This window comes from Pleurodeles waltl, chromosome 3_1, assembly GCF_031143425.1.
Source record: "Pleurodeles waltl isolate 20211129_DDA chromosome 3_1, aPleWal1.hap1.20221129, whole genome shotgun sequence".
NCBI lineage: Eukaryota > Metazoa > Chordata > Amphibia > Caudata > Salamandridae > Pleurodeles > Pleurodeles waltl.
In genome coordinates, this window is record NC_090440.1 from 1,777,583,704 (window position 1) to 1,777,603,344 (window position 19,641).

Genomic DNA, 19,641 nt, shown 5'->3' on the forward strand with positions numbered 1-19,641 from the left:
GTCGGAAGGAAGATCTTGTACCGTAAAGACAGTAAATAAACTGATCAGTGGTTATTTTTTGTTTACTGAATTACAGTTGGTTTCCTCAGACTGACCATCCTCATCATCACTATCACTATTTCCTTTAAGGAAATCGGGCTGCAAAATGAAAAAAAATAACTGCTTTACTTACAAAGCAGTCACAGACATGGAGGTCTGCTGACTACAGCAGGCCACCATCCCTGTGAGTGCAGGGACTCGCTATGAGGTCGCAAACTGCGACCCACCTCATGAATATTGATGAGGTGGGTCTTTGCGACCCCATAGCGTGTCGCAGAAGGAGTCTGAGACACCTTTCTGCATCCAATTTTGCGAGTTGCAAATTGCGAGTCGGTCAGACTCGCAATTTGCAAGTCGCAAAATTGGAGTTTCCTACATCTGGCCCTTAAACTCTTGGGTGCCAAGGACAAGGCGGTCTCGCCCTCCGCCACGGTTGCCACGTGCCGAGGACGCGACCACCTCGTCCTGGTACCGGTCATCGGGGGAAGCGCTAGCGTTCCCCCCCAGGACCTCGCACCCCCCTCCCATTGGCACTACCCCCTAACCTCCCAGTAATATCTCATGACATTTGACCTCATCAGAGGCCACCCCCACTGCGCTGGATCAGAAGAGTAATGCAAAGCATTTCTCTTCCGATCACGTGCTGGGGGCGGAAGAGGCTTCAAAGGAAAGGAAAGGCCTTTTCTTTCCTTTGATGTCTCTCTGAGCATTTATGCAGCCCGATCGTAAAGCGATCGGGCTGCAAAAATGCCCACTAGACACCAGGGAGTTTTTTTTCTTTAAGAAATTGCATAAGGGAGACGGCCCCTTGGGCAAGGGTCGTTCCCCAAGGGAGCATTTTTTCTAAGGCCATTTCTGCCCCCCTGGGGGCAGATAGGCCTACATTAATTATGCCGATCTGCCCCCGGGTGGGGGCAGAAGCCACTAGACACAGGGGTTGTTTTTTTTTGTTTGTTTACCTTTATAAGGGGAGCGACCCCTTAGGCAAGGGTCGCTCCCTAGAGGACAATTTATAATTAGGCCTTTTCTGCACCCCCTGGGGTCAGATCGGCCTATATTAATTAGGCCGATCTGACCCAAGGGGGGGCAGAAGCCACTAGACATCAGGGATTTTTTTGTTGTTTACATTGATAAGGGGAGTGACCCCTTAGGCAAGGGTCGCTAACTAGGGGGCAATTTGATTATTAGGCCTTTTATGCCGTCCTCGGGGTCGGATTGGCCTATATTAATTAGGCCTATCTGCCCCCAGGGGGGGCAGAAACCACTGGACACCAGGGATTTTTTTTTAGTTTCCATGGATAAGGGGAGCAACCCCTTAGGCAAGGGTCGCTAACCAGGGGGCAATTATTTTATTAGGCCTTTTCTGCCCCCCCGAGGCATATCGGCCTATATTAATTAAGACGATCTGCCCCCAAGGGGGGCAGAAACTACTAGGCACCAGGGAGCTTTTTTTTAACAGATCGGAAGCGACCCCTTAGGCAAGGTCGCTCTCCTGGGGGGCAATTTTATTTTAGGCCATTTCTGCCCACCTTGCGGGCAGATCTGCCTATTTTTCTTAGGCCAGTCTGCCCCAAGGAAGGCAGAAACCACTAGACACCAGGGATTTTTTTTTTGCGCCAATTTCATGCAAGGGGAACGACCCCTTAGGCAAGGGTCTCTCCCCTGGGAGGCAAATTTATTTCAGGCCATTTTTGCCCCCCTTGGGGGCAGATCGGCCTATTTCTGTAAGAAAGCCCACCAGAGACCAGGGAAGTTTTTTTAAAAAAAAAAGAGGGTGCGGGTATGGCCAAAATAAATGGGGACAAAGTTGTTCTGCCCACCGGTGGGCAGATGGGGCAATTACCCCCAATCCACTTCACAGGGGGGGCAGAAAGCCTACAAGATGCCAGGGAATTAAAAATAAAAAAGTGGGGGGTGGCTACCAACCAGTATGGGCATGGCTATACCCGCATCCCAACTGAAGGGGGTAACAGTCTTTCAGCTCTACCCCAGCACAATAAAACATCTTTTCCCACAGCAAGCAAGAGGACATTTGATTATGTTGGGTTTTGGTTTTACATTTGGGCCAGGAGACCTTGTCTAACTCTCAAAATTGCCCCACTTGGAATGGTGAGGGCTGCACTTTTTGGGCTTTGGGATGCTGCCGTGTAGAAAAATCTACAAGACCTGGACACATCTGAAAACTAAACACCTGGGTGAGTCCAGGGTGGTGTGCTTTACATGCACCCGCACCATTTTCTTACCCACAATGCCCTGCAAACCTCCAACTTTGCTTGAAATCACACATTTTCCCCACATTTTTGTGATGGAACCTTCCAGATTCTGCAAGAATCCACAAAATTCCTACCACCCAGCATTGTTGCATCTATTCCGATAAAGATTCTGCCCCACTTGTCAGCCTAAAAACGTTTTTTTTCAAACTGCCCTTTTGGACCCGCTTTGCTTCCCCCTCATTTTTGACATGTTTTTGGCTCTTCCCTGTCACTGGCACTTGGCCCACCTACACAAGTGAGGTATCATTTTTATCAGGAGACTGAGGGGAACGTTGGATGGTAGGAAATTTGTGCCGGTGCAGTGATCCCACACAGACATGTGGGTAAAATGTGTTTTTTTAGCTAAATTTGAGGTTTGCTGAGGATTCTGGGTAAGAAAACACTGGGAGAGCCACACAAGTTATGCCTCCATGGACTCCCTCGGGTGTCTAGTTTTCAGAAATGTTTGGGTTTGGTAGGTTTCCCTAGATGGCTGTTGAGCCCAGGGCCAAATATGCAGGTGTCACCCGCCCCCCGCCCAAAAAAACTGGTAGTTTTGTAGTTGATAATTTGATGTGTCCACATAGTGTTTTGGGGCATTTCCTGTTGCGGGCACTAGGCCTACCCATACAAGTGAGGTACCATTTTTATTGGGGAACCTGGGGGAAAGCTGAGTAGATGGAAGTTTGTGGCTCCCCTCAGATTCCAGAACTTTGCAACACCGGAATGTGAGGAAAAAGTGTTTTTTTGCCAGATTTTGAGGTTTGCTAAGGATACTGAGTAACAGAACCTGGTGAGAGCACCACAAGTTACCCCATCCTGGATTTCCCTAGGTGTCTAGTTTTCAGAAATGTCCAGGTTTGCTAGGTTTTCCTAGGTGCCGGATGACCAAGAGGCCAAAATCCACAGCTTGGCACTTTGCAAAAAACAGGTCAGTTTTCTTTGGGAAAATGTGATGTGTCCACGTTGTGTTTTCGGACATTTACTGTTGTGGGCACTAGGCCTACCCACACAAGTGAGGTATCATTTTTATCAGGAGACTTGGAGGAATGCTGGGTGGAAGGACATTTGTGTCTCCCCTCAGATTCCAGAACTTTGCAACACCGAAATGCAAGTGAAGTACCATTTTTATCAGGAGACTTGGGGAAACACAGAATAGCAGAACAAGTGTTATTGCCCCTTGTCTTTCTCTACATTTATTCCTTCCAAATGTAAGACAGTGTGTAAAATAGACGACTATTTGAGAAATGCCCTGTAATTCACATGCTAGTTTGGGGACCCTGGAATTCAGAGGTGTGCAAATAACCACTGCTTCTCAACACCTTTTCTTGTGCCCATTTTGGAAATACAAAGGTTTCCTTGATACCTATTTTTCACTCTTTATATTTCACCAAATGAATTGCTGCATGCCCGGTATACAATGAAAACCCATTGCAAGATGCAGCTCCTTTATTGGCTCTAGGTACCTGCAAACCCAATATATCCCTGCAACCAGAAGAGTCCAGCAGACGTAACAGTATATTGCTTTTGAAAATCTGATCTCGCAGGAAAAAGTTACAGAGTAAAACGTGGAGAGAAATGGCAGGTTTTTTCACCTCAATTTCAATATGTTTTATTTTAGATTTTTTTTTCTATAGGGAAACCTTGTAGGATCTACACAAATGACCCCTTGCTAAATTCAGACTTTCGTCTACTTTTCAGAAATGTTTATCTGTCCAGGATCCAGCATTGGTTTCACACCCATTTCTCTCACAAACTGGAAGGAGGCTAAAAGCACAAAAAAAAGAAAAAATGGGGTATGTCCCAGTAAAATGGCAAAATTGTGTTGAAAAATGTGGTTTTCTGATTCAAGTCTGCCTGTTCCTGAAAGCTGGGAAGATGGTGAGTTTATCACCGAAAAACCCTTTGTTGATGCCATTTTCAGGGGAAAAAAACAAGCCTTCTTCTGCAGCCCTTTTTCCCTTTTTCTTTAAAAAAAAACTGTTTTGCTGTATTTTGGCTAATTTCTTGGTCTCCTCCAGGGGAACTCTAGAATCCCTAGGATGTTGGGAAAAAAAGATGCAAATTTGTCATAAGTAGCTTATGTGGATAAAAAGTTATGAGGGCATAAGCGCGAACTGCTCCAAATAGCCAAAAAAGGCATTGCACCTGAGGGGGGAAAAGCCCTGGAAGAGAAGGGGTTAAAGAGGTGCTAAAGGGCCTGACCTCTTGGGGATCAAGTGACTGGGTGTCTTGTTTTGGGGAAGGAACACTGACCCTTCGGACCTAGTCAGCAGGAACCCAGTGCACTTCAGTCAAAGTCGCATCCAAAAAACAGTGGGAGGGGAGTATTGCAACCAGAACCAAGTTTTCTACATCCCTCAAGTTTGTGATGGAGTAACCAGTCCACCAAACTTTAAATAATGCCTTTTAACCCAAATGGAATATTTCTGTATTGGAAATGGGAATTTCATACCAGGAACCTCAGAAATGTTTTGAGTGTTTGCACTACTGTTATGTGAAAGTAGGTATCCTGAAGGTCAATTGAACATATCCAGTTTCCAGGTTTTATTTTTTGCCTTTCTGAGATCCAGAACTGGTATGTAAACTGATTTGTGACTTTTTTGAATGAGGAAATATCTCAAGTAGATGATGTTTCTTTTTTGGTATGTGGGAACTTGCTCAATGGCCCTCTTTGGTAGTAGAGTCTGTTTCGTTTTTCATTATATGTAACAGAGAAGTTAGTAATTTCGTCAGTGGTACTGAAAGAACATGTGCCTTGAAACGAAAGCATATCAATACTGCACAATATTAAGCACTCGAGTGTCTTTCATTATGCTTTGCCTTTCTTCAAAAAGATGATATCATATACTTAGCTCTACTACAATGGTGTATGGCAGAGGGTGAGTAGGGAGGTCATTATTTGTTGATCTTGGGTTTTCTGCCAAAGTTGGGTTGATGCCCCTTGATTACTTTCTTTGGTGCCACAGGTTTGAACCCTCTGGGGCTGATGTGGGTACTGCATTCTCTATATTTGGAGCTGCAACACATGTGCTTTTCCCCCGGACTTCTAGCTTTTATTTCTGTCTCCTCTTTCATCTCCTGCATCTCTTCACTGGTGTGCGGACTGAAGGGGACAGATTCGGAGAATGGAAGGTTTAAGATTTGTTATTGTCCATCATTCTTCACTGTGGTGAGATGCAAAAAGGAAGCTATCTAGAGTGTAACAATGTAGCAATACTCTGGTGAGGCGATATCTGCTGAATCCAGAGAAGTACTACTAATCACCTAGTTCGACACTAGAGGACCCTCATGAAGGATATAAACCTGATTTCTGATTTTAAACCCATGCCAGCAACTCTGCGCTTCTTTTGCCTAACGTATCTTTTTACGCTCTCCGTAACTGGGTGTATAGCTGTTTCTGTGGCTGAAATGTGATGCTTCTTCACACCTGAATATCGACTACCACTTACAAAGTTTCCAAATCTATGAAGAAGAAAGTCAAGAGGGGGATGATCGTAGTACAGCAAACCTTTTGTTGATGGCATTATTTTTTTTTTAGAAAAAAACAGTTTCTTGCAGAGTAATTCTTTCTCGTTTTAAAAAATAACCTCAAACTTTGCTTCATTTTGACTATTTTCTCTGTTCCCTCCATGAAGGCCTAAGGCTTTGATGACATTGTGGTTCCTGGCCGACATATTGGATGGCGAGTGTAGGAAAGTACCCTCTTTTTGGCATGGTTACCCCCAATTTTTGCCTGCTATCAGTATGCTTAGACTGGTTTCACTGGGATCCTGCTAACAAGGACCCCAGTGATTGTGCTCTCTTCCTCTGAACTTGGTTGCCTAGGACTTTGCACACCCCACAATTGGCATACTGGTGCCCCCATATAAGTCCCTAGTATATGGTACGTAGGTAGCCAGGGCTTTGGGGCACCAGGGGTTCCCCAAGGGCTGCAGCATGTATTGTGCCACCCATGGGAGCCCATGTAAAATGTGTCTGCATTCCTGCCATTGGCGCCTGCATGAAAAGATGCATGCACCCTTTCATCACAGGTCACTGCATCAGGTCACTGCAAGTCACCCCTATGGTAGGCCCTCCTAGCCCAGAGGGCAGGGTGCATTAGCAGAGGCACCACTATGAACTTCAGTTCCATTGCATTGGACTACCTAAATGCAGGGAAACCATTTTACCTGTGTACTGGGCATAGGTCACTACCTATGTCTAGCTACATAATGGTAACTCCGAACCTGGGCATGTTTGGTATCAGACATGTCTAAACCATACCCCAATACTGTTGCCAGTATTGGTTGTATGATTCCATGCACTCTGGGTGTTCCTTAGAGGACCCCAGTATTGCTCCTTCCAGTCTTCTGAGATTTTCCAGGCAGCCGGTGCTGCTGCCACCCCTCAGACAGGTTTCTGCCCCCCTGCTGCTTGACCAGCTCAGGCAGGGGAAGGCAGAACAAAGGATTTCCTGTGGGAGAGGGAGGCACCACCCTCTTCCTTGGAAATAGGTGTTACATGGCTTGGGAGTGGCAGCCTCCCCAAGCCACCAGTATGCTTTGAAGGGCACATTTAGTGGCCTCCTTGTATAAACAGGTTTGCACCAGTCCAGGGAACCCAGGTCCCTGCTCTGGCATGAAACTGGACAAAGGAAAGGGGAGTGACCACTCCCCTGTCCATCACCATCCCAGGGGTGGTACCCAGAGCTCCTCCATGTGGCTACTTGATTCTGCCATCTTGAAACCAAAAGGTGCAGAGACCCCTGGGAGCATCTGAGGGGGCAGGTCTGGCAGGTGATGTCACAGCCCCCTCCTGATAGGTGGTCACCTTACATGGTGACCAAACCCCCTTTTAGAGCTATTTAGGGACTTCCTTGAGGGTAGATCCCCAGATTTGATGTGCAAGATTCCATCAGGACTCCTCTGCATCGATTACTGAATCTTCTGGCCACTGGAACTGCAACTGGACTCTCAGGAACCGACAATCTGCAACTCCAGTGACGAGTCCGCTTTACAACATTGTTTCTCTGGCTCCTTCCAGCAACTGCAACATTTCCCTGGCTGTGCATCCTCTGAGGTCAGCAAGACTTTAGCTTGCACCAAGAAGCAAGAATGAATCTCCCTTGGAGTGAAGGAGTCACTCCCCTGCATCTGCAGACACCAACTGGAATGACGACCAGCTGTGGGGATCTGCTCTCCTCTGGAACCGTGTGGATCCTGAATCACAGGTGGTGATCTGGAGTGGGCCCCTTGGCCGTCTCTGCCAGCTTTCCAACTTGGGAGACAGTAAGCCCTTGCCTTTCCTTGAAGGACAGCACGCCTGTGCAACACGACTCTTGCAACTACCACAGCATGTTTGCTCCTGCTCCAAGGGATCTTCAGGCACTGCATAGCCCCAGCCCCCAGCATTCCACCTTGCCAAGCACAGTCTCCTCTCTGCTGTTTCATCAATGTAGGACTCCTCTTCAGGTGTGCTGGCTTGGCCTCACTGCGACTTACTGTGCCTGTGCCAGTGGATTGCCAGTAGGGGCTGCTGCTGCTTCTGTTGACTCTACCAACTCCTGGGGGTCACCTCAGACTCCCCTCCCTGGGTTGAGTCCCCTGAGCCTAGCTGGGCCTCTTCAGTCTTGCAACTCTTTTTGTGCTCCTCTTGCATTTGCCAAGGCTTGTTGGTGGTTCTTCCGCAACACTGACCATCTGCGACCCAACAACCGACGTGGGACACCATCTGCACTGCTCCAAGGACTCCTCTTCAGGTCCTGGGCGCCACAGCTGGTCTTCTCCCCTCCTCGACCTGGTTCTGCATCAACAGAAGGGTGGGTAGTGGCTCCTGCCTCCACTGGACACGCCATTGTGAACTGGACTCTGTCTTCTTCTTTTGCAGGTCCTCTTCTACTGGAATCCACCTTGGGTTTCTTATTGTCTGGTCCTGTTCTGGTACTGAGCTGTGGTTCTAGCTCGAATGTGTAAAATCTCTTCAATTCGCCAATTATGGTTATCAACAGCCACCAAACCTGTAGCATCTCCCATGCTCAAAACACCAGCCTTCCAATAACACAGATACACAAAAACAATTATTAAACAAACAACATGGTTTGCGACACGCGTTATGGGTGCATTAATAGCCATAACCATTGTTACAGGTAAGTAACTGGTATATTTTGCAGCTTGAAATCTCTTTTAAATGCACATGTTGTGCATTATGCAATTGTTTTCCCTCCCTCGGGAGGAGAGTTTGAAAATAAAGTAGTGCCAAACAACTATTTTAAAACTGGCTGACCTATTACATCTTCCTTTTCTGCTTATACAGCTAAACAATAGTATTCTGTAAAGGTGTGTCTAGAAGACCATGGCCCTCATTCTGATTCTGGCGGGCGGCGGCAACTGGTGGAGATGCCAGTTCTGCCTGTGGTGAGGGGAGGCTCCAGCCCTTCCCTTGCAGCCTCAGACGGCTGCCCACTGGGGCTGCTGCTGCTGGCAGTGGTGATACTTTCAGCAGTGTAGGTGACCGTGCTTGCGGCGGTGCTGGTGGCGGTGCTGGCCGCGGTGCAGGTGCCAGTGGTGAGGGAAGGCTCCAGCCCTTCCCCTGCAGCCTCGGACAGCTGCCCACTGTGGCTGCTGCTGCTGACAGTAGTGGTGCTTGTGGCGGTGCAGGTGGTGGTGCTTGCGGCGGTGCTGGCAGTTGTGCTGGTAGCCACCAGGCCTTCACCTGCAGGCTCGGACGGCTGAAGTGCCTTGGCTGGTGTTCTGTGCCCCTTCCTGCCCTTGGCAGATGGTGGTGTGACCTTGGGTCTGCCAGATGGAGTCTTTGACGTGGCCTTGCTGCGTGGCTGTGGCTCCTTCTCCTTGCTGGATGCTGTCCCCTTCTTGACCTTGCCAGGTGGTGGAATCTTCTTGGCCTTGGCAGGGTTGGTGGCACACTGGCTGGCATGACGGGTGTCACTTTACAGCCTCTGACAGCTGCAGAAACCACAGCGGACGTGAACTTAGTGGCTGAGGTGTTGGGCTGGGTTCTGGCCACCCTGGCCCGAGATGAAGGACGGGGGGATGGGTAGGGAACAGGTCAATGTTGGCTAGGAAAAGCTTCTTAGGGACATTGGGGGCGGGAAGAGGGTGAAAGTTTGGGAGTGGAGGAAGAGGGAGTGGTTGTAGAAGGTGTCAGTCTGCTGTGTTTGGGTGCAGGTGCATGAGCTGGATGCTGTTGTGAGGTGTATGGCTGTTGGGTGGGTGAGTGCTTGCGTTTGTGTACTTTGGGAGAAGGGGTGACAGACACAGTGGGAGAGGACACAGGGGACGTGTGCACGGATGTGGGGGTGGTGACTGCCAGTGAGGGGTGTGTAGTGATAGGCGTGCTGGTGATGGAGGTAGTGGATGAGGATGTAGTGCATGCAGGTGTGAGTGGAGACGTTACTGTGAGGAAGGTGGACGAGGAGGGGGACACAGTGGAGGCAGTGGATGTTGGTGTGTCTGCATGGGGATGGTGCTTGTGGGAATGCCTGTGATATGAAGTGTGGTGCTTGTGTTTGCCTGAGCCACTTCTGTGTGTTGATGTGGGTGATTGCTGGTCTGAAGGTATGCTTGGGATAGGCTGGGGTTGAGGGGATTGGGACTGGGTGGAGGAAGTTGGAGGGGGGAGGCTGGTGACAGGGACAATGGCTGCCATTAGTGCGGAGGCCAGAGCCTGAAATGCTCTCTGTTGGGCCGCCACTCCAGAGTGAATGCCCTCCAGGTATGCATTTGTTTGTTGCAGATGCCTCTCGACACCCTGGATGGCATTCAGTATGGCTAACTGCCCAACAGTGAGGGATCTCAGGAGGTCAATAGCCTCCTCACTGAGGGCAGCAGGGCTGACTGGGGCAGGGCCTGAGGTTCCTGGGGCAAAGGAGATGCCTACCCTTCTGGGTGAGCGGGCACAGGAAAGACGCTGAGGAGCTGCTGGGAGAGCGGTGCTGGTATGGGGGGTGGCGGCTGTACCTGTTGTTGGAGTGGGCACAGAGGTGTCCTCCACCACCAGGGAGTTTCCATCGGAGGAGGAGTCGCAGTCTATAGTGTCCCCTCCTGTCTCTGTCGTGGTGCTCCCCTCGCCCTCCGTCCCACTGGTGCCCTCACCGTCGGTGGATTCAACCTCCAGGCCCATCTGGGATGCAGCTCCCTCCGTCGCCGGTGCCTCTGCTCCTCCGCCAGATGATGCTAATGCACACAAGGACAGGGTGACAAAACAAAAAAGGGGGAAGAGACAGATGATACACTTGGTCAATGCCAGCAACACCACTGCCGTTGACGTACACAACACACAGGGAGCAGCCCTATGCACTAAGCCATGCACTACCAGTTACACAGCTAGTCACCAGCCCATGGGGTACAATGCCTAACGCCATTAGCTGCACACCTGAAACCCACAGGACCCTGCCCAGTAGTAGATGGCCACTAGCACTATTGGGGTTGGAGTGCTTCAGAGCCTGCCAACAAGGGACCTACCCTGCCATGTTCGCTCCTGTCCTAGGGGCACCCACAGCTTACATCCCCCACCCAGGTAAAACCTTAATGCGCGCAAAGTCAGGAATTTGAATCTGTACTCACCCCCTTGTGGCTGCTGTGACGTCTTCATGCGCCCATCCAACTCCAGATAGGCCACCGCCAGGATGCAGAACATCAGGGGGGTCAAGGTACGACGGGCACCCCTTCCTCATTGGGAGGCCAGCCCCAGCTGGGCCTCTGCCGTCTTCCTTGCCCAGCGGCACAGGTCCTCCCATTGTTTGCGCCAGTGGGTGCTCCGCCTGTCAAAGACCCACAGGGTCCTCACCTCCTTGGCGATGGCACGCCAAATACCCTTTTTCTGATGGGCACTGACCTGCAGGGAAAAGACAGCAGAAAAAGGATTAGTCATACTGTTCGGACCGTCATACTCATGGCCCACTATACCTCCCCCATCCCCTTACGTACAGACATTGACCACCATACATGCAGCACTCTGTCCAGGACCCCTCAGCCCCCCCCCCCACATGAGGCTGACACACACAGCACTCCATACATTCATGGCCCACGCATCATGCTCACAGTGTACTCACCTGTTTGTCTGGAGGACCATAGAGTAAAGTGTACTGGGGTAGGACCCCATCCACCAGTCTCTCCAACTCCTCTGAAGTGAAGGCAGGGGCCCTTTCCCCAGACACTTCAGCCATTGTCGCTTCCAGACACAGGTCACAGCAGCACTAGCAGTGTAGGCCCTCTCCTGTTGAAGGTCAGATAGCAAGTGAGTCACCGCTGGCGTACATCGCCATTGGCTCCAGGAACCCATAGGGCCCAATGTTAACCAATGCAAAGTTGCGCAGTGGTCATCGACCACCGACCGCTACGGCACACAACACTAGCGGAATTACCTCATTTCCACTTGTCTCTCCACAGAGGTCAGGCTGCTGCCATTTCAGTGGGGCACAGGGAATGGCACCTAACTGTGTCACAGCAGACATTGGCACAACAACTGACTCTCGAATTCACATATTGTTTCTGTAAAGGAAGAGATGCATCATTAATTCAATAGATGTGTGAATATGTCCCTCTGCTCACCGTTTTTCTCCCTAGACTTCAACCGCTGAGGAGGAATATGAGATGGAGACATCCTCCCGTGTACAGACCCTAGTGGACCTGGCAACAATGGAGGACAGACACATTATCCTAACCTACTGACTTGATAGGGCCACAATCCAAGAACTGTGTGCCTAATTGGAGCCAGACCTGATTTCAGCTATCTGCCAGCCCACAGGTATCCCCCCTCTAATGCAGGTCCTGTCAGTGCTCCATTTCCTGGCAAATGGTTCCTTCCAAGCGACAGTGGCCATGGCATCAGGGATGTCACAGCCTATGTTCTCAAATGTGTTGACCAGAGTGTTGTCTGCCCTGCTGAAACACATGCACAGCTACATCGTATTCCCCCAGGTGGAGGATTTGGCCACAGTGAAAGCTGACCTCTATGCCCTGGGACCTATCCCCAACATCATTGGTGCCATTGATGGTACACATATAGCATTTGTCCCTCCCCTCCCCCCCAGAGGTATGAACAAGTGTTCAGGAATAGAAAAAGCTATCACTCTCTGAATGTGCAGATGGTGTGTTTGGTGGACCAGTACATCTCCTGTGTGAATGCCAAGTATCCTGGCTCTGTGCATGATGCCTTCATCTTGAGGAACAGCAGCATTCCATATGTGATGTCTCAACTCCTGAGGCATCGGGTGTGGCTAATAGGTGGGTCCATGGTCCCCACCCAATTGATGTAGGCATATGGGTGTGGGGTTGTCCCTATGTCTAACAGGTATCCCTCAAATATTTGCAGGTGACTCTGGTTACCCAAACCTCTCATGGCTACTGACCCCAGTGAGGAATCCCAGGACAAGGGCAGAGGAACGTTACAATGAGGCACATGGGCGAACAAGGAGGATCATTGAAAGAACCTTTGGCCTCCTGAAGGCCAGGTTCCGGTGCCTCCATCTGACAGGTGGATCCCTGTACTACTCACCCAAGAAGGTGTGCCAAATCATCATTGCATGTTGCATGTTGCACAACCTGGCCTTGGGACGCCAGGTGCCTTTTCTGCAGGAAGAGGAGCCTGGAGATTGTCTTGTGGCAGCGGTGGAGCCTGTAGACAGTGAGGAAGAAGAGGCTGAGGAAGAAGATGTGGACAACAGAAGCTCACTCAAACAATAGTACTTCCAGTGACACACAGGTAAGACACTGTAACTTCACTTTCCATTGCAGTTTTGTGTTAGACATTGGACATGACAGCCTGCTTTCCCTAAGTCTATGGCCACTTACTGCACCCTTTGGCATCTCTATTTTCAGATCTCTGTGGCCCACTCTGGCTCCTGGTGTGTTTACTGCTGCCCACTACAGGTCATATCTATGTAAATATTACAGTACATTTCAATTGCAATGTTTACAGTTTGTCAAACTAATACATATGTCAAACAATTGACAGACTCGATACTTGAATTTGTTCCAAGGGCGTTTATTTATGTGCTAATAAGTGGAGGGGGTATTGCAATGGGCTGGGTTGCTGATGGAGGGAAGTCCAGCGAGAGTCAAGTCTATTTGTATCACAGGTGCATTGTCCAAGGGGGCATAGGAAGTGGAGCAATGGCAGTTCAAGGTGGACAGGGTGACAGAGTGGGACACAAGGATGACATTCAGGGGAGTCTTATTTCCTGGCGGGGGTCTTGGCAATGTTCTCTGGCTTCTGCCTGGATCGCAGGGACCTTTTGTGTGGTGGTTCTCCTTCTGCAGGGGGTGGGGTGCTGGTGGCCTGTTGGTCCTGTGACGGGGACTCCTGTCCACTAGCACCGGCGGAGGTGGAGGGCTATTCTTCGGTGTGGCTAGTTTCAGGGGCCCATCGGTCTGCCACTGACTCCCCCATGGTGTTGGCCATGTCTGCCAGCACCCCTGCAATGGTGACTAGGATGGTGTGGATGTGTTTGAGGTCCTCCCTGATCCCCAGGTACTGTCCCTCCTGCAGCCGCTGGGTCTCCTGCAACCTGGCCAGTATCTGGCCCAAGGTCTCCTGGGAATGGTGGTATGCTCCCAGGATCCCTGCAAGTGCCTCATGGAAAGTGGGTTTCCTGGGCCTGTCCTCCCCCTGGCGCACAGCAGTCCTCCCAGTTTCCTGTGCCTCTGTCCCCTGAACCGTGTGCTCACTGCCACTGACCCCAGGTCCCTGATTGTCTTGGGTTTGTGGGGTTGCCTGGGGTCCCTGTAGTGGTGGACACACTGCTGATTGACATGTCCTTGGGACAGAGGTATGGGCCCACTGGGTGGGTGCTGTGGTGGTGTTTCCTGAGGGGGGAGGATCTGTGGTGGTTTGGGACTGTGGCAGGGTAACCGACTGTCCAGAGGTCCCAGATGGGCCAGGTTGGTCATCGTGATCTAGGTGTGTCATCACTGTGGGCCTATTCTGGGGGGGACTGGATGTTGGTGGCACCTCCTCCCCGTGACGTTGAGTGGGGGTCCTGTGGGGATGTAAATGCAGTGTTACTGTATCTGCGTGTGCCATCTTTCATGGGTGTGTTTCCCTGTATGGTTGTGATTGCCCTGTCAGCTATGTGATTTTGTGGGCCAGGTGATTTGCTCTAATGTGCATGCTTTAGTGATGGGTGTCCATGCAGGTCTGTAATGGGTGTCCATGCGTTGGTGTGGCATGCAGGGCTTGGTTTTGTGATGGGTGGATTGTGGGGTATATGTGAGGTGGTGAAGTGATGGGGGTGAGGGTAGGGGTATGGGTTTGTGATGGCATGCAGGTAGGGTGGGGGATATAATAGTAAAGATTTGACTTACCAGAGTCCAGTCCTCCTGCTACTCCTGCAAGGCCCTCAGGATGCATGATCGCCAAGACTTGCTCCTCCCATGTTGTTAGTTGTGGGGGAGGAGGTGGGGATCCACCACCAGTCCTCTGTACAGCTACCTAGTGTCTTGCAAACACGGAACGCACCTTCCCCAGTAGGTCGTTCCACCTCTTCCTGATGTCATCCCTTGTTCTGGGGTGCTGTCCCATGGCGTTGACCCTGTCCACGACTCTCCGCCACAGCTCTATCTTCCTAGCAATAGATGTCTGCTGCACCTGTGATCCGAATAGCTGTGGCACTACCCAGATGATTTCCTCCACCATGACCCTTAGCTCCTCCTCTGAAAACCTGGGGTGTCTTTGGGGTGCCATGGATGTGGTGTGAGTGGTATGTGTGAGGGTGTGTGGGGTGCTGTGTTGGGGTGTGTGCTGCGAGGTGCATGGATGGTGTATGGGTGAAGGTGTTCTGTGGCTCAGATTGAGTGGGTGCTCCTGGCTTGTCTCTCTCTCAGTTGGCAATCTTCTTTTTCATTGAAAGGGTTGTGGGTAATGTGGGTGTGTGTTTTATAGTGGTGTGGTGTGTGTATGTGTGTCAGGTGTGTATAGTTTGAATTGTCCAATGTGGTGTAGTTTTGTTAGTGTGTGTGTAATTTGAGCGCGGCGGTGTGTATCGCCAATGGTTTACCGCGGTTGAAAGGCCACTGCGGTGATTCGTGGGTCCTGATACTGTGGGCGTATTTCTGTTGGTATAACAGTGTCGGTTTTGGTACTGCCAATTTATCACTGACCTTTGGTGTGGCAGACTTGTGTGTGTGTCTGTATAGTGGCGAATTTCTATGTGTGGGTCATAATACTCTTAGCGGTATACCGCCGCAGTCACACTATGTTGACGGCCATCTGCACGGCGGTAGGCGGCATTTACCGCCAATGTTGTAGTGAGGGCCTAAGTATGTTGTGTAAACAGATCATAAGCCACTGAAATGGTTGATGGCTATAAAGGGAGAGAACCCTACGCTGTTGAGATGGTCTACTTCTTTGAAAGAGTTAGACCTTGTAGTGGAGGGCAAGATAGAGCCACAGGAATGCTGACTGACTTTCCCACTGGTTGTACTGATCTGGCCACCCAACCTCTCCAGTTTAGGAGTTGGTTTGGGGTGTTCTCATCTTGGAGGGGTGTCAGTTGGGACAGAAAAGTCCTCTGCATGGTAAGAGACGTGTACCCCTATCCTAAGTTCTGAACTGTACTGTTGTCTGGATCCCTAATCCTGATTTTGTTGTCACAGTTGAACACGGATCATGCATGTGCACCATGACATAGGCCAATCTCACAATCTCCCCCGGAAGGGGGCCCCAAATTGCTACCATCATAGTGGTGGAAGGCTCCCTCCTTCACCAGAAGTTAAGCAGCTCAAAAGCGGTAGTGGCACCATACCATGTAGTGATCAGTAGTAGTGAACAGGACCTTTTTACCCTGTCACTGGGGTGAGGCCTACAGGCTTACACACCCTTTTAAAAGTTTCACTGCTGTGTATGTAACTCCACCTTCGCCTACATCAGGTAGATGGGTGGTACTGTATAGCACAGAGATAGTACCTCTGTTCTGAAGGAATGTGTGCCTGGGAAGGGTACAGTATAGGACTAGAGCACTATGGTGTAGTACATGTGGATAATAAGTATACCAGGTGTATGTATGACTGAGAGCAATAAATCACAGGAGAGATTTAGTGCTGTGCAGTGCGTGTGCAGGGACCACATGTGCTGGTTGTATGTGTACTTGCGTGAAGTACAATACATGATGTGTGAAGAGCTGTGCAGCGCACACATATTGGGTGTATGTGCTAGCAGTGTGTGTGTTTTGAAATAACATATCCTGGTTAAAGATAAAAAGCTTCAGTGCTGAACTGTGTGTGCAGACTGTGTACATGTGCTAAATACACATATACAGATAAGGGTACAGTGACTAGAGATATTAGTGCTGAACAGTTAGTATGATACAAATGTACACTAAGTGAGCACTCCTGCAATGGTACAGTGTATGGAAGACCCTGGGTTCAATTTTGGGAAATCAAGGCTTGTCTGGTGAAGACATGAGGAAAGACATCCATCCAGACAGATATGGGTAATGCTGCATTCCTGTGAGCTGGGTGAGAACACACTGGAGAAAAGGAACAGACTCCCGTTACATCTTTGATTCAGTGACAGAACACCCGGAAGAGGCCTGGACACATCTCAGGAAGGTAGATGGGTCTGATAAGAGAACCGTAAAGAGTAGGACTGGGGGTCTAGGTTTAATCCTTTGGTGCACATATCACTTTGGCTGACATCTAGGTGTAAACTCTGGCCACTCCCATGAATTAGGTCATGGACAATTAGCTTCAAACTTGTGCTTGCTAAGACAGACCTCTTTCATGAAGGAAGATGAAAAGGACAAGTGCCCACTTCAAAAGAAATTGAACCCCAACATATAACTTCAAAGACCCAAATCCTAAATTACATTTGGTGCCTAGAAAAGTACTTTAAAATGGGAAGGTTGAGTCACCAAAAATGTTTCATCTGCCAAGCAGCCAGACAGGCTGTATGAGGAGGAGAAGCTCTGCAAGACTTTCTTCTTTGACCAGGACTGGGGGCCATGGCCTGCTAGTCTCCCTGCTGGCTGAGGAGACATCACCCAGGGACACCAAGATCACCTGCCCCCGAGCCTGGAGCTCCATTGCCTGCCTGTTAGCCAAGACCAGTGTGCCCTGTGAGGAATAGGACAGTGTTGAAGTGAGTGAGGTCCTGTGGGGAGCCCTGCTGAGAGTAATCCCCGAGCAAGGTGTGAGGAGAGCAGCTGCACACCAATTAGGTCTTTGCCCATGTGCAGGAACAGTCCGGACACCTCTGTATGCCAGGACAGGACTGGCGTGATCTCAGCTGTGTGAACTGCACAGTGTGGGAAGCACAAGGGCAGCACCACTGTGCTGCTGTGACCCTGTATCCCAGAAGGGCCCACCACTCAACCTAATTGGGCCAGAGCCTGAGACTTTTTTAGGGAGGCTGCTTTAAAGATTCTGCTCCTGATAGCGAGCCATGAGGCAACTCCGTATACCAGAAGGGGCTGCAAGTAACGCTGTGGCCAACTGTTTGGGCCATGGCCCAGAGAAAAGGATTACTGCCATGACCTACAGGTCTAGCTCACCAACTGAACCTGACTGTTTCCCTGAGTTCGCAGACACCACTGAGGATGTTGCAACCTCACCAGACCTCCAGTCAGGAGCTGAATAACCTCAATTTGCTATAGGAAGCGCAACTTACCTTTTGTATATGTCAAACAGGAGTAGCTCCAATTATTGGAAACCAACCTGCAGCGCTGCTCGGGAGGATGAGCCTGTGCCGGCAGCTGCTGCCACAACCATCATGAGCGGCCTGACTTTGCCATATAGGATACAGACTTGGGAATGTCCAAGGAGAGGGCACTCGCTGCTGCGCTGAACACTGTCCAACTGCTAGAGCGGATAAACCTGACACCGGGCATTTGATGCCCTGGGGGAATCACTGCTTATGGTGCTGTGGCACCATAGACACTTTGGAATGAATTTCTAAAATCAAAAGGGATCTCTTGAGCACAGCTTAATAGTCTGCATTCCCTGATGCGGCCACCAGTGAATGGCGAATAACCCTGAACATGTTACACAAAGTTGGGTGGGACATAGATTTGTCTAACTACTAAAGCCCCGAACTCAAGGGGGATTGTGTTGTTTTTTAATGCAGTGTGTCCTTGCATGTGTAGAGTTAGAAATAAAATACTACTTTTCTTATGTTATATGTTTGCAATGTCTGCACTTTGAGCTATGAGTCTTGTTCACTGACCAGTATCTACATCCCCCCAGAGGGAGTCTTGACTGCTCGGCCACAGCTACCACTGACAGCCACATGCAGGAGAGGAACCTGAACTAGTTGAGCAGGATATGTAGTAGGTTGGGCCCCAGGACATCAGGAGTAAAAGACCTCAAAGTTCTAGTGAAATGAAGTGGACAGGACTCAAGGGCCTCAAAGAGAACATCTCATGGAGATACGCTGCATTCAGTGAGACTTGGGGGGGAGTTCTCGCGGCATGCAACAGTGGACCTACATGGGCGACTGACTGCAGAGACAACGGAATTGTGCTGTGCACTTGGATTCACGTCGTGACAAGCCCCGAGCATGAAGCGGATGTACTGTAGGCCGTCAACGTAGGCCGGCCCATTTCAGATCTGCCGTTCTTTCCCTACCCGCACCTCACCTGGGAAGATCTGTGATACCCTCCAAGCCTGCAGGCTGCTTCACAAAAATCGGAGACAATACACCGACCCCGGAGACCATGGGGAAAGATAGGTCGTAAGAGAGACAAGGAAACAAGAGGAACCCACATGGGGGGATTCTCCGCGCTCCTGCAAGATGAAGACAGTTGCCTGGACCACACAGAGTCTCCTGGAAAGCCAAACTTACAGGACATACTCCAAGCTATCACTGCCTCCTGGGAAGTCCTAGAGAGTAAAATCGACTCAGTATCAACTTGCATGCGTGTCCTGTAAGATGACAATTGCCGCCTGGCAGAACGTGTATCTGCGACAGAGAAGGAAATAAAGGACATATCACTGGCGCTGGACGAAGTAATGGACAGACTATGCAACCTGGAAACAAAGGCCTGCAGCCCGACACAAAGAGCTGAGGATGTAGAAAACAGATCAAGGTGCAATAATATCTGCTTAGTTGGACCACCGGAGCGTATAGAGGGTAGGGCATTGTGGACTACTTGGAGTGTTGGTTCCGAGAGGAGGTAGCAAGGGATGAACTCTCCCCGTTCTTCACCTTGGAATGAGGAAATAGGGTGCTGGTGTGCCCTCCGCCCCCGAGGACTCCTCTGCGGCCGGTGGTGGCAAGGTTGCTACATCGTAAGGATCAAGACTATATACTCAGCCTACCTGAACCAGCGACTCAACTTCCACGTACCCCACAAGACCCTACGCTCAGCCTAGCTCTCTCTCGTAGAAGTACCCAACATCAGGAAAACCAGACC